Source organism: Myotis nattereri (genome assembly GCF_964212035.1).
Source record: "Myotis nattereri genome assembly, chromosome: 5".
NCBI lineage: Eukaryota > Metazoa > Chordata > Mammalia > Chiroptera > Vespertilionidae > Myotis > Myotis nattereri.
In genome coordinates, this window is record NC_138080.1 from 88,018,930 (window position 1) to 88,035,418 (window position 16,489).

The following is a 16,489-nucleotide window of genomic DNA, read 5'->3' on the forward strand; positions in this document are numbered from 1 at the left end:
ATTTGAATACAGCAGTATTTTTTAAAGATTTGTATGAAATAGGATTTTCCAGAACTCAAGGCTGATTCAGCATTTGAAAACTAAGAAATGTAATTCACTACATTAACAGATTAAAAGGAAAAATCATATGACCAGCTCAATAGACAGGTATTCGTGATAAAAAAAAAATCTTTGATGACTAAAATGCAAGTAGACAGTGTGAGGAAGGGCATCACAGTAGCCTGCATAATTTATGCTGTGGTTTTGATTGCTTTCCCATAATAAGAGGAGGTCTGAGACAGTGCTGTGAAGAACAGAACAAGAAAAAGCAGAAGGGCAGGGGAGTGTAAGATGTAAAAAGAGAAGTAAAAGAGAAATATTGTTTCTATTAGCAAATGTTTTCTGCAGAATAGCCTAAGAAGTATATATTTTAAAAGGCAATTACTAAAATGAATAAGGAATGCATCATAATCACAGAATATAAGGTCAATATATACTAGCAAAAATAACAACTAAAATTTACAATTTTTTCCCAACAGCTTTGCTGAGGTATAATTCACATACAATAAATTTCACATACTAAACTGTGCAGTCTGACAGATTTAACATATGTGTTTTTGTTTTTGTTTTCACCGAAAGAACATTATTTCCAAAATTAAGGCTACAGGTGTAGAAGCTCCCCTTCCGTAGTCTCTGTCCACTCCCACCAGACACTAAGGTACCTTTTTGGCCATAAACACCTTCTGTAGAATTACCCCTAAGCTCCCCCAGATCCTAGAGGCTGGATGGGCCTCCCCTTCACAGCTCAATGTACTCCGTTTGGGGTGACGTCCTGGCTGTGTCCTTGGCAAGGAGCTCGGTGAAAAACACCACTTCCTCATCTTTCAGCTTCTGGGCTGCCTGGGTGGGTACGCCAATCTGCAGGTACCCTTCCTTCTGGTCATACACGGGCCAATGGGGCAGCCCCTCCCCGTTGGGGTTCCCATTCCAAGCGAAGTTGGCCCAAATTTTCATCATCATCTTGCTGAGTTTGATCTCCTCTTCGGAGGCACCGTCTTTTAAAAATGGAGCCCCGAAGACTGAGAAGATTTCATCCCCGTGGTCCCCTATCACCGTCTTGGGCCTCGTGACTGCCGAGAAGCTTGGGCGCTACCGAAACTCATACATGTAGGTGGGGGCTCCGGCATCTCTGTGGCCACTCGACAGTCACAGCTGGGACACCAAATGCCACATCTCCCAGCAAATCCAAGAACCGGTCTTTCTTTTTGACAGGGTCATCTGTCCCTCCTAAATGCTTCTCAGTGACCACTGGGATCAGTGCCTCAGGGATGTTAGTGAAGGAGTAGGACTGCCATAGAGTGATGAGGCCATCTTCTGGTCCAATTTGCCTTCAGAGGTTGGGTAACCCATTGTCATTGGAAGAATCCATCCAAACTCTTGCTGGTTGATTCCGACGATGTACGGAACAGAGTTGAGCTGCTTTTCAGCTAGAAGCTCCTCCGGCTTCTTCAGCAGCAGCACTCCATCAACCACAGAGGACTGGAAGGCCTGGCTCTCTCGGCGGTCTCCATGTAAATCAAGATGGAAAAAAATTCATCTTCAGCGATGTCTCCAGGAGCTCATCCTCCGACTTCTGGCGCAGGCAGTGCACCATGACCGCTTAGGTGGTGCTTTGACAGCCGGCAAAGGTAGCGATTTGCAGAGCTGTGGGCTTGATGTCTTTCTTGCCCAGGCCAGAGGTGAGGGACACACCACTCTGGGAGATGGCCAGGTGGAAGAGATTCTTGGCCAGGGGAAATAACACAAGAACAGAGACACTTTCACCTCCCGCAGACTCTCCGAAGATGGTCACGGAACCTGGGTCCCCTCCAAAATTGGCAATGTTCTCTTGGACCCAGCGCAGCGCAGCCAGCTGGTCTAAGTGACCCCAGTTGCCCCGGCTGTGTTCATCCCCTGTGCTGAAGAATCCCCAGATGCCCAGGCGGTACCGAATGATCACCACCACCACGTTTTCATGGGCAGAGAGGGACAGCCCATCATAGGTTAATGCCCCGCCTACCACCAGAGTACCCCCGTGGATCCACACCATCACCAGCAGCCTGCTCTTCCTCCTCAAGTCAGCGGGAGTGTAGATGTTTAGGTAAAGGCAGTCTTCGGAGAACCTGAGAGGAATGTTCTCCTTTCTGATTGAAAAGAGCTCCCAGAGCACCGGGGCTGACAGGGCATCTTCGGAGCACATAGGAGGGTAGGAGGTGGCATTCTTCAGGAAGGTCCATGGCTCTGCAGGCTGCGGACGAGCAAACCTCAGGGGTCCGAGCGGCGGCTTGGCAAAGGGGACTTACAGGAAAACGGCCGTGCCGGGAGCCGGTCCATCCTTGCTGTTTCAAGGGACCTGGCATATATGGCATACTGTTCTTAATGTGTTTGCTCACCTTCTTGGCGCTGTGTTTTAACCAAGGTCACCTCTCCGAGAAAGGTTGTTTCCCCAGGTAGGGATTTTCCGCTGAAGTTAGGGAGGGAATAAAACCTCTTAACTAAGTGCCAGGTGGGTAATTAATCACTTTAACTACGAACAATCATGCTTAAGCTACATAAACTTTACTCCCTGGAATGGAGATAAGAAACGCCCTAACCTTTGGAATAGAGATTGATAGGATTGCAATCAACTGGTATAAATACAGATGCAACAAGACAGCAAAAGACAGAACTAAGAAGACAGAACTTAGAAGACAGAACCTACACAGAACCTAGAGACAGAAGAACTTCGCTGGAGAGAACATGGCAAAAGATCCTGGACTGAACCTGACTACAGAAATTGGCAAGAGAACCTGACTAGAACCTGGTGACTGAACCTGGCTGGAGAATCTGGACAGAACCTGCCTGGAGAACCTAGCAAGAGAACATGGACACAGAACCTGGCTGGAGATCCTAACCAGAACTTCGCTGGATATCCAGACCAGAACTTGGCTGGAGATCCTGGCTAGAGATCCTGGCTAGGCTGCTGATCAACTGAATGCTGTCTCCATGTCATTCCTTCTTCGCCGACTCCGTCCACACCTTTGGGGACCCCTGGACCTTCTTGGGCAGGAACCCAGCACGGCCGCAGGCTGTGCCAAGCCTTCTAGGCTGACATACTCCCCAGGACCCGGCCCTGCACAGTGTCTACCGCAGGGGATGACGGTGGGTGCCCTCATGGTTTCTCATGTTTCCTCTCTGCTCTTTCAAACCTTGTCAACCCTGAAATGATCTTCACAATCAAAATAGTGAACATCCATCACCCCCCAAAGTTTCCACCTGTTCCTCCCTTCCCCTCTCCCCAGGCATCTGATGATCTGTTATCACTGTAGATTAGTTTGCTTTTTCTAGAATTTTTCATAGATGGACTGTGCCATATGTACCCTGGTTTCTCTGTAATTCAGCAAAATTATTTTGACAAACATTCGTGTTGTCGTGTGTATCAGTCCTTCCTTTCTTTTTATTGCTGACTAATATCCATTGTATGGATAGGCCATAATTTGTTATTCATTTGCCTGTTCTTGAACATTTACATTATTTCCAGTTTGCAGATATACAAAATAAAGCTGCCACAAATATTCATATACATGTCATTCTTAAGCATATGCATACATTTCACTTGGGTGAATGCCTAGCAATGGAAGGTTTGGAACACAAGGTAGTTCATAAGGTTACAAGGTTTTTGATTTTTAAAGAGACTGCCAAATTCTTTGCCAAAATATTGTCCTGCTTTACATTCCCAACAGTGGTGCCTGGGAGTTCCAGTTGCTCCACACCCTCACCAACATTTGGTGTGTGTGATTAGTTTGATGATGTTAGCCACTTGGTTAGGTATAGAGTAGTATCTCATTGTGGTTTTAATTTACATTTCCTTAACAACTTTGCCTTTGGAGGGGGTTATTTTAGTGAAATACAATTTACATACATAATTGTGTAGTTTTAAGGTGTACAACATGTTAATTGTATACATTTACAAACTACAATAAGATTAACACCATAACACTAGATAAACTCCTACCATGTCACATAATGATTACTTTTTTGTGGTGAGAACATTTAAGATATTGTCTCTTATCAACTTTGAAGTATTGTTGACTGTAATCATGGTAATGTCCAGATCTGCAGAATTATTCATCTTTTAACTCCAAGTTTGTATCCTGTGATCAACATATCCTTATTTTCCAAAATCCTAAGGCTCTTATTTCACCATTCTACTCTCTGTGTCTATGAATTAAGCTTTCTAAGATTCCATGTATGTTATATTATTATCCAGTATTTATTGTTGTCTGTCTGATGACTCCCACTTGACATGATGCTTTCAAGAACCATGTATGTTTTCACAAATGGAAGAATTTTCTTCTTTCTTGTGGTTGAATAACGTATGATTGTGTATATAAAATCATCTTTATCCATTCATGTGTTGAAGGACATAAGTTATTTTTGTGTCTTGGCTATTATGAAAAATGCTGCAATGGTCATGGGAGTGTAGATATCTTTTCCATATTCTATTTTCACTTCCTTTGAATATATACCAAGAAGTGGTATTTTTTTCTGTATTAGATGGCAGTTATATTTTTAAAGAATATAACTGTTCTCCATCTTGGCTATACCAACTTATAATCCTACCCATGTTGTACAAGGATTTCCTTTGCTTCACACTTGGTACTCTTCTTGATGATAGCCATTCTAACAGGTGTGTGGTGATAACTCATTGTGAATCTGATTGGGTTTTCCCTGAAGATTTTCCACTACATTTTCATGTACTTGTTGGCCATTTGTATGTCTTCTTCAGCAAAAATGTTTGTAGAAATCCCCTGCCATTTTTTTCTATTAATTTCAGAGAAAGGGAGGGAGACAGAAACATCAATGATGAGATTCATCTATTTCCCTGCCTCCTGCTTGCCCTCTATTGGGGATCAAACCCACAAACCTGTCATTTGTCCTGACCTGGAATCAAACCTTGACCTTTGGTTCAGGGTCCACATTCAACCACTGAGCAGCATAGGCACTACTCCCCTGCCAATTTTTTAAAGATATAATTCTATTGAATTCAGAGAAGAAGGGAGAGAAAGGAAGAGATAGAAACATCAATGATGTGAGACAAATATTGATTGGCTACTTCCTGCACAACCTACACTGGTGTTGAGCCTGCAACCAGGGCATTTGTCCTGACTGGAATTAAACTGTGACCTCCTGGTTCATAGGTCGATACTCAACAACTGAGCCAAACTGGTAGGGTCAATTTTTAATTTCCTTTATTATAATTATTGAGTTGCATTTGTTCTGTATATATTTCACATATTAACCTCTTAGGAGATATTTAGTTTACAAAATTTGCTCCCATGTCGTAGGTTTTTTTTTCATTTCATTTTGTTAGTTTCTTTTGGTGCGCAGACTTTTAACTTGATGCAGCCTCTCATAATCATAAGAACAATTCTGTAAATTTAAACTATTGATGATATTTTAAAGCTGTTTACAGCTAATTGGTGCTGAGTTATAAAAGTGAGTGCATAAAAAATCTCTGGGGGCGTTTATCCACCACATTATACTATTACAAGTAGTGTAATGCCAAACCTAAACAAACAAAATGTTGTTTTCTATTGAAGAGTGTTCTTAAAGTAATGCAAAATACCTTACTGTGAGTCAGACAGCAAGGCAGTGTATGAGAATAGAAGTGAGATTATTAGAATAAATCCTTTTACTTGAGTTCTGTATCAATATCTAGGAATACTGGAATTCATGAAAGAATTTGTGCAATGACAGAATTGAGGTGGGATGAGAATGTCCTAGTTGATTTAGACCAATGCCACCTATCCAGATGTTGGCTTATTTTAACCAGAAAAAACAATTAGTGATCAGATCTAACTGACTGCTAAATACCTCTTGCATCCAGAGAAAATAAGAGAGGCAGAAGAACTAGCAGATATTTGATAAAATTCCCTCATTCTCTTCTTAGCGATAGTGGATCAGAAGCTAACCTGGACAATCTAGGGTTCAGAATTGTTAGTGAGACCTCTTGTGATTCTTAAGTAAATTAAAAAAATGTTGTTTTCCAAGGTCTTCTAAGTGAAAGGCAATATCAAAGTTTTGTGCCTTCAGAGTTAGAGTATTCCACTTATAGGTGAAATAAGGCTATGCTAAAGTGGTTACATTTTTCAATAACACAAGTCTTTTATGAAGCAGTCTAGATTACTTGCTTTAGGAACGATTAATAATTCTAGGAATAAATTGAATAGCACAAAGTAATGTTATATCTGGGCCTTAGGACATGTGTGCCACAGTTTTAGATTTACAGAATTGGTTCTATAACTATACAGCTATATTACTCCTTATCTCTGGGTGGCTCTGCAAATATTCACGGAGTCCAGCATTCACAGCTATGGTCATTAGTCTTGCAGGACATTTGGTCCTATCCAAACAGACGATTAGACATTTGATCCCTGCTAAAAGGTCTTTGATATTTGTTCTGACCTAAACATCCATGGAGACATTTGGTACATAGTAAATATAAATGATACTCTTCTGCAAGATCTGAGCCCAGACCCATCCACCTACCCCATGTGTCATTGCCAACCAGGCTACCAAGGTAAGAAGTTATTATTGGCAATACAGCCCCAACACAAACATTGGACCAATACAACATGATAGCATTTTTATGTTTTAATCTTGTAATGCAGAAGTATAAACAAACATCATTATGGGCTATTTGAATGCAAGGATAATTTCTTAGATCCTTAGGTTTAATATATATATATTTAAATAGAAAGGAAGTTGAAGGAGGGAGACAGATACAGGGAGGGAAAGAGAGAGAAAGAAACAGTAACTGGTAACCTGGGTATGTGTCCTGAATAGGAATCAAACCAGTGATCTTTCAGTGCATGGAATTGTGCTCACAATCAACTGAGCTACACTGGCTACGGGAAGTGTGTATATTTTGACAGGATCAAATTTAAAATATATTTTTATGTGACCAAATGTCTCCATGGACATTTTGGACTGGACCAAATGACTGGGAACCATAATTAGGGATAAGAATTATTAAGTGTTATGTTTATAGCTGCTTAAGGACTTGGCTCCGACACACATAATATTCTTGTCATCACCAACAGGTTCCATGTCATTTACTTGAAAGAAAAAACACTTTGTAGTTTGACTAAATATCACAAGTTATTAGCGAAAAGCTGGGCTCAGGCTGTCACTCCCATTCATGCTACAGAGGTATCCCCTGTGAGGGAGTGAGGGCCTTTGTGATGCTCAAAGGCTGAGTTTCCTTCACCTAAAATAATGTGTTCACCTTCTAAGGGAGTTCGGAAATGAGGAGGTGTGTTCTTCTTTCCCTTTCCGCCACCCTGATAGCTGGCATCTGGAAGAATAAGATATTTGGTCTTCACATGTTAATTTTGAGATATCTCAATATTATCTCAACATATTGAGGTATCTCAATTATATATATTTTTGTTTAGGTTCCCCAAGAAGTAGATTTTGTGGTAAAGTTTGGAGAACAAATGTGTTGATTCAGAAGTCAAAACAGGACACATCAGTAAGATTTTTGGGACAAAAGGCAGGAAAATGCTGGGAATGAATGACCTGTGTTTTCTAGCAGGTTAGTTACAACTGTGGTTAAGTGGAGTTCACTCCTTAGTGAGACTCTGAAGGTAGTGTGCTACATAGGTCAGATTTATCCTACTCTAAATGCAGGGAGCTGTCATAATTATAGACTAACCCTCATAAGTCAATGAGTGAAAGATGACCACAAGATGTGTTGACTTTTGTTTGCTTCTGACACTCTGTGTATATGGGCACAGTATTCAGAGAAAGTCCTTTAGCAAACAGTTACAGATACTGGCAGTTGGAAGCTGAGCCCCTTGAACTGAGAGGTAGAGCCCAAAAGGATTTGAGCAGGACATGAAAGCACCGTGTGGGAGTGGGGATATATCAAGAATCTGGAATTCAGAAAAGAATTAGAGATACAAATTTATAGTCATTGATGTAAACTGCAATTGAAATTCATGAGAATGGATAAGATCACTTAGGGAAATAGAAAAGAGGACTGTACATTTAGTTCCAGCACAAAAATAACAAATGAAATCAATAAAGCAAATCCATAAGGAACAAGAAATTGTAAAGGAGAAGCAACAAAAGAGTGTGATATCATTGGAGCCAAGTTTTTAAATGCGCATCAAGAAAGAAAGGAGTACTTAGGAAGCATTAATAAGTATTAGCTGCTTCTATTACTCCTCTTCTCATTCCTTCATTTGTTGAATTGATTATATTCTGCTGATTCTGAAAAAAAAAAAAAAAGGATAGAAAATAAAGGAGTAATAAGCCATACTAAATGCTGCTGACATCTGAATAAAAAATGAGATGTGAGATTCCACTCAGATTTTGAAAAGAAAACCCAATTGGGAGTCCTAGGTGGCTCTTTCCCTTACAGGCAGGTATTGCAATACCTTCCTCTGGGGTGTATTCTGAAAGCAGCAACCTAGTAGTGAATTCTAGGAATCTGAAAAAAAAACCTCAGTTGACAGTCCAAGAGGGCTGTGACTCCTGCAAGGAGTTAAAAGAAAAGCCTATGGAGATAACATTGGCAAATACATTCTCACATGCTGTGGCCTTCTTATTTTTTCATTGTTGGTTTCTTTTGCAGTGCAGAAGCTTTTTATTTTGACATAATCCCATTTGTTTATTTTCTCCTTAGTTTCCATTGCCCTGGGAGCTTTGTGGGTAAAGATATCTCTATGACATATGCCTGCTACTTTGCTGCTTATGGCTTCTTTTAATATTTTTATGGTTTCTCATCTTACTTTTAAGTCCTTATCCATTTTGAGTTTATTTTTTTGTATGGTGTAAGTTCGTGGTCTAGTTTCATTTTTTTTTTTTGCATATATCTTTTGAATTTTTTCCAACACCATTTATTGAAGAGACTGTCTTGACTCCATTGTATGCTCTTGCCTCCTTTGTCAAATATTAATTGAGCATAGTGACTTGGGTTGATTTCTCCTTCTATTTCATTGGACTATATGTCTATTGTTGGGCCAGTACTAGGCAGTTTTGAGAACAGTGGCTTTGTAATATAGCTCAATATCTGGTATTGTGATCCTCCCAACTTTGTTCTTCTTTCTCAGGATTCCTGCAGCTCTTCGGGGTCTTTTTAAATTCCATATGAATTTATGCAGATTTTGTTCTAGGTTTGTGAAATTGCTGTTGGTATTTTAATGGGGATCACATTGAATGTATAGATTGCTCTGGGTAGTTTGGATTTTTTAATGATGTTGATTGTAACAATCCATAATCGCATTATATTCTTCTATTTGTTTATGTCTTTCTCTATCTCTTTATTCAATGTCCTGTATTTTTCCATGTACAGATCTTTACCTCCTTAGTTAAGTTTATTCCTATGTATCTTAAATTTTTTTGTTGAAATGGTAAATGGGGTTATTTTTTTAGTTTCCCTTTCTGTGAGAAATACTTTAAGATTTCACTATTGGTGTATAAAAAAGCCATATATTTCTGGGTGTTAATTTTGTATCCTGCTCTATTGCTAAATTCATTAAGTTTAGTAGTTTTTTGATGGAGCCTTTAGGGTTTTCTATGTAGAATATCATGCCATCAGCAAATAATGACAGTTTTACTTATTCTTTTCTAATATGGATGCCTTTTATTTCTTCTTCTTGTCTGATCCCTATGGCTAGCACTTCCAGTACTATGTCAAACAGGAGTGGGGAAAGTGAGCATTCCTGTCTTATTCCTGTTCTGAGGGGAAATGGTTTCAGTTTTTGCCCATTGAGTGTGATGTTGGCTATAGGTCTGTCATATATGGCCTTTATCATAGTCTCTACTCCTTTCTCTATTTCTGCCTCTTCTGGCACACCTGCTATTCCAATATTGTTATGTTTTAATATGTTCCACACTCCCTTAAGCTTTCCTCCTGTTTTTTAATAATTTTTTTTCTATTTAGTTGTCTAATTGATTGATTTTTTCAACTCTTTCTTCTAATTGAAAGATTCAATCCTCAGCTTCCCCTATTCTGTGGTGTATTCCTTCAAATGTTCTTTTTTATTTTATTTTAATCATTTAATTTTAAACCAACACATCCAACATTTAATTATTTCAACATGCAATCAATAGTTTATAGAATTAGTCAAGCAGTTTGCATTTTTTTTCAAGTCTTCCAAATCTGGTGCATAGTTTTCATTTAGAGAGCATCTCAACATGGACTGGCCACATTTCTTTTTTATTATTATTATTTATTTATCTTTTTTTTTATTAGTTAAGGTATTACAGATGTGTCCTCATCCCCCCCATTAACTCCCAACCCCCTCCCCCCCCCTCACACACACACTCATGCTCCCATCCCCCTGTTGTCCATGTCCATTGGTTTGGCTTATATGCGTGTATACAAGTCCGTTGGTTGATCTCTTCCCCTTACCCCCGCCCTCCCCTACTTTCCTTCTGGGGATTGATAGCCTGATCACTGTTTCTCAGTCTTTGGATCTGTCCCTTTTCATCAGTCTATGTTGTTCTCTATAATCCACAAATGAGTGAGATCATGTGGTATTTATCTTTCTCTGACTGGCTTATTTCACTTAGCATAATGCTCTCCAGTTCCATCCATGTTGTTGCAAAAGGCAAGAGTTCCTTCTTTTTTACCACAGCATAGTATTCCATTGTGTATATGTACCACAGTTTTGTAATCCACTCATATGATGATGGGCACTTAGGCTGTTTCCAAATCTTAGCTATGGTGAATTGTGCTCCTATGAACATAGAGATGCATATATCCTTTTTGATAGGTCTTTCTGATTTCTTGTGATCTGTTACTAGATGTGGCATTAATGGGTCAAATGGGATTTGCATTTTTAATTTTTGTGAGTAAAGTCCATACTGCTTCCCACAGTGGTTGCACCAATCTGCATTCCTGCCAACAGTGAGTATGATGTTGGCTGTAGGTCTGTCATATATGGCCTTTATCATATTCTCTATTTCCTTCTCTATTTCTACCTCTTCTGGCACACCTGCTATTCTAATATTGTTATGTTTTAATATGTTCCATAGCTCCCTTAAGCTTTCCTCCTGTTTTTTTTTTTTAATTTTTTTTTCTATTTGGTTCTCTGGTTGATTGATTTTTTTCAACTCTGTCTTCTAATTCAGAGATCCAATCCTCAGCTTCCCCTAGTCTGTGGTGTATTCCTTCAAATGTTCTTTATTTATACTTATGCCTTTATCTGACTGTTTTTTTTTCATAGTTACTATATCATTTTTTCATGCTGTTCAGAATCTTTACCATCATTACTCTGAACACTGTTTCAGACATATTTCTTATCTCCACTTCATTTATCTTTTCTTCTGGAGAATTCTCTAGTTCTTTCATTTGGGGGTTGTTTCTTGTCTGATTTTGGCTGTCACTTTGGGTTTGTGATTATGTATTAAGTATATCCTCTACACTTCTCAATCTCTAGGCCAGGATAGTGTTAAAGGCTGTTTCTGACTAATTAGGTCAGGCAAAGACTCAAAGCCTCCAGAGACCTCCTTTGCCTACATAATGATAGGATTCCAACTTGAGTTGCCCCCCAGGCAATCGTCCTCTTGTGTGTTGAGAGGTTTTTCAACAGGCTGGGGTAGTTGTTTCTCCCTGCAGGCTAATTGATATTTTTTATCTCTTAATGACCTCAGGGCAAGGTGTTTTCCAATAAGGTGTATCAGCTATCTTCCCCCCAGGCAAGGCAAATGTCTACATGAGAAAGATGTCCTTTGCTGTGTGAGGGAATGACTCAGCCCAGGAAACTTGGGATGTCTCCCTTCTGAGCTGTATCCTCTAGTCCCCAGTTTTGGCTTCTACTCTCACAGCTCTAATTCACTTTACCCTCCATCTGCCAGAGCATGGGTGGTTAGCTGCACAGTGCATTTTGTGCATTGGCCCGTTAAGAGGGTGCCTCAATTTTTAGCTGTCACTCCCTGGCAGACAACACCCTGCTGCTTTTCACAGCCATATGTCATGTGGATACCCTTGTTAGTATTGGTGCTCTCTGCTGGTGGTGGGGGCCCAGCTTGGGGATTAGATCTCAGAGTTCTCACTGCAATGCTCCATAGCTGGTTTATGACTCCAGAACTTCAATTGCAGTCTGTGGGTGCCTGGCCAGAGCTTTCACACCTCCACCCCTCCTACTGGTCTCTATGTGGTCTCCACTTTCGGTCTTCAGGTTTGAAGGTTCTCTCCTGCCTGTTTTTTATTGATTATTCAGGAAGTTTTTCTGTATTTTAGTCGTAATTTTAGTTTGTTCCTGGGAGCATGTCCATGAAGCATCATGGACATTTTTTGTTGCAAGGTGGTATATTGAAAAACGATAATATAACTTAACATTCTACTCATTGAAATATTTATGATTGTAAATTGCATTAGGTGTTATATTATCAAACATGCGATTAAGGTAGTTTTTCAACTGCTCTTTAATAATTGAACAGAGAATGAAAATCAATTAAAAGTTCTTAGAATTGAGAGACAATTTTCAACATTCGATATTCCTTCTTGTATGGAACACAAGGCTTTGTCTTGTCACCTAGGAATTTAACTCCCTGATTGAAAATACTCTGATTGACTGTAGAATCCACTGCAAAATTGGATTACCCTAAATATGCGCATCTCCCATAATGCCGAAATTTAATTGGTTTTTTAGAGCCTCTGTAAAGAAAAAAAGAGAAAGAGAAATTGTTATAAACAGCATTTAAAATTACCTGGGTATTGCATTAAGTACCCATTGTGAAGAGGCTGTGCTCCACCTCATCCAGCAGCTGGGACCCATGTGTTCCCCAGCCCTGCCCACATCCTTCCCTCATCTGGGCTACTTGACTCTTCCTAGGTGGTCAGTCCTGACTCGGTCTTGGAACCATTTTATACTGGAGAGAGGATAGGATTGGAGATTGTTTGAATGATTCTCTAGAAGTAGAAGCCTTTTTTGGGATCAAGAAGAAATAACTTTGAGAGAAAATGAGGAGGGAGCTACGAAGGCTGGCTGAACCATTAGACTGCAACTCCTTGGAGTGAAGGATATAGAAAACGAGCTTGGGTGGAAATGTCCTGGAATGCCCTACTCTCTAAAGGAGGTTTGCAGTCTGTCATGGAGCTCAGAAGACACTGTGGACCAATATCAGAGGATACCCTCTAGCATGAATAGGCCCATTGTGATGGATTTCAAATTTCTGTCGTCAAGTAGTGTTTCTTCCTCAATTATGTTCCCAGTAGCTTGAAGCTATATCATAGAGATTATCAGTTATCATATGGGCTTCAGAATTCAATATCTTGGTCATAGACTGACATGTGTAAGTCATAATAATTAAACTAAATTAATTGATTTGTACATTTGCAAAATATCCAGCAGAGTTATATTGAGAGGTCAAATACCAAACCGCTTTTGCTAATGAGAACTTCTGGGCAAGGTACCAGTGTGATTTTGTGACTTCTACTGAGATAGTACAATTTTTCCCATATATACTGTGCCTAGGCTATCAGAAACTTGGGTTTTCCTATCATTTGTGATGGTTTCTTCATTATTTGGTGGTCTTACAACACTACAGCGCAGAAAACACATCCATTGTAGTAAGTACGACCAGTTTTTGCGCAGATTGGATCCACTTGGTTGGAGCACAGAGAAAATCGACCCAAATATGCTTTACAGTTTGGCTGTTAAACATAAAGAAGAACATAAAATTTGTCAGGTAATGAACTTTTTCAATAAAATGTTCTTTAACCTTAGTATAAGATGCCATGCATCCAAATGGAATGAAAATCTATAATGAGGTTTGGAAATGAATTCCACTTAGTCATAAAATATTATTCATACATTTTTACAAACACTATATCATTTACAAAATACAGACAAATATCTGAATGTATTTTTATAAATTGGAGACTCTTGTCGCAGTTCTCCTCATGCCTGCATAAGATTTTCCCATTATTTCATACAAGAAGGTGTAGTAAAATGAAATTTTAATAATTTCCCTATATTTCTCAATGGTTTCAATATTAGAGTATCAAATACATTTAGATTATCAGTAGATATGTACATATTCAATACATTAGTATTTGCATAGGTATATAAAATTTGGTTAGTAATGCAGTTTTGGTAATTTACATAAATAAACAAGATGGCATATATTCTGATATTTCAGCTTTTATAATGTCTTTGTAAACTTTAACTATTTAGATGTTTCTTCCCTCTATATAATCTGCTCTGTGAATATATGAAAATTATTAATTTATCCACCATTAAGTGGATAATATTTGTAATCCTCATGTTTTGCTAGGCTACACAATTCTACTTTACTTTTTTTATTTTTCCTTTCTTTATTTTTTAACGAAGAGACAGAAAGAGATTTTATTATGGCTCATGCAGTTGTGGAGACTGCACAGGGCAGGTTAGAAATTCAAGTACGAATCTAAGTTACAGTATTGAGGCAGAATTCCTTTTTTTAAAAAATATTTTTATTGATTCCAGATAGGAAGGGAGAGAGAGAGAGAGAGAAACATCCTTGATGAGAGAATCATTGGTTGGCTGCCTCCTGCACACTCCCCACTGGGGATAGAGCCCCGCAACCCAGGCATGTGCCTTTGACTGGAATCAAACCTGGGACCCTTAAGTCCTCAGGTCAACACTCTATCCACTGAGCCAAACCAGCTAAGGCCACAATTCTACTTTAAATGCACTATAACCTTTATTAGATTCTTTCAAATAACAAGGATACCCAATAATAGAATCTTTGAAATAACAGGATATTTTATCTAGTCCAAAGTACCAAATAGTTTTCTATGGCTGGCTCAATTTCATTTAATCTAACATATTAATGTCACAGTTTTAAAAATTTTTTGAAGGATCAATCTTTTGAACATTGATTTTGGTGATATTTTTTTTAATAGAGGTTGGGAGAGGGTATAGATAGATAGAAATATCAATGAGAGAGAGAGACATCCATTGGCTGCCTCCTGCATACCCCTACTGGGGATTTAGCACAAACCTGGGCATGTGGCCTGACCAGGAAGTGAACCAGGGACCTCTTGGTTAATGGGTGGAAGGTTAACCACTGAGCAACACAGGCAGGGCTATTTGATGAAATTTCCTATTAAAACCTACAATATGGAACAATTAAAAGTTCACCTTTTTCTATATTAAAATTAATCAAAATTAAACTTACCGGTTTGCGCACGGGTTTTACAATTGCAAGAGAATTTCCTTCTACCAGGACATAAAAGAAAATGTAAAAATAAGAATAGGAAAACAATGAGTCTCTGTAGGAAGAACCTATAACTTTTAATGGCAAAATACTACACATATTGTCTGCTCAGTACCTCCAGGTTCTGAGATGAGCCTTTTGTGGTAGTATCAAAATACTAAGCTCACAAAATAACTCCAATTCTGGAAATGTAATTCTAAATTATTCTTATCTGTGAAAAATACGTTTAAGTGTTGTGCAGCAATCACCAAACTCTCCTGTGAAGATACCATGTTTCTTTTAATTTATATTTTAATAAATGAGACATTCTAGTCAGAGAAGACAATGCCTTGCTTAATGTCTCTAATATGCATTGCATAAAGTCACCTAACTTGAAGAAATTAATTACGACTTAAGGAAATAGTAGTTAGTTCTAATATCCATGGTCTGTTCAACACATTACAACTACTTTACTCAAATTCTTCAGTCTCTTTGCACTAAAGAGAGATAAATTTCCAGGTGAGGGATGATTGAGTTCTCCCCTCACACAAAGTTTTTACTTTAATGGCCTCAGAATTGACACAAAACAAATCACATTGCCAAGGAATGTCAGATCTAGATAACATCATTACTCCCTACACTCTGCATTTAGCAAACATAGAATCTGACCTCCAAAAAATAATAATAATAATTAGGTAAGTAATTTTAGTCATAAGTGAGCAAAAAACTAAGTTCTCATTATAACCCTCCTCTCTGCTTCCATTCCTCTAAGGTGGGAAAAGAGAAAAAGCAATCCACAGATGTAATTCCTTAAAAGGGCTCTGTAACTTGCACCCTTTCATTTTGCCAGTTAAAATATTACATACTCTATAAAAAGATGCTCCATTTCAAGATAACAGAAGTCGTCTCTTGCACTTTCTAAGATATAGGAATAGCTTCATCCAGAATTGAAATGTACTCACCAGAGTAAAGAGAAAATGCCAAGGCAGTGATGAAAATAATTTTGATACTTGATGAGAAGAAAGACATTTTATCAACTCTGAAGAAAAAACCCAAAAGGAATGTTTACAACACATGACACAGGGACAAATTTCCTCTTTATAAGTGAAAGTTTCTTACAGGCAAAGGACCTGCTACTTCCCTAGATTCCTTATTATGTTGGTCTTTTCCTTTTTTTCTTTGCACAAGCTCACAGGATCAAGGAGTCCTACAGGGAACAGGAGGCATCATAAAGACTTGAGAGAAACCCCAGGACACATTCTCAGCTCACTTAAGAGGGAGCTGTTCATTC

The 16,489-nt window shown here is 38.8% G+C and overlaps 1 pseudogene across 1 annotated transcript; it reads right to left on the reverse strand.

Moving 5' to 3' along the window:
• Positions 1-777: 777 nt before the first annotated feature.
• Positions 778-4,624, reverse strand: LOC308520301 (liver carboxylesterase 1-like; annotated as a pseudogene). The gene is made up of 3 exons: positions 4,621-4,624; positions 3,071-3,168; positions 778-2,316 (listed from the first exon to the last, which is right to left on the reverse strand). The product of its transcript is annotated as a liver carboxylesterase 1-like (transcript).
• Positions 4,625-16,489: the final 11,865 nt, after the last annotated feature.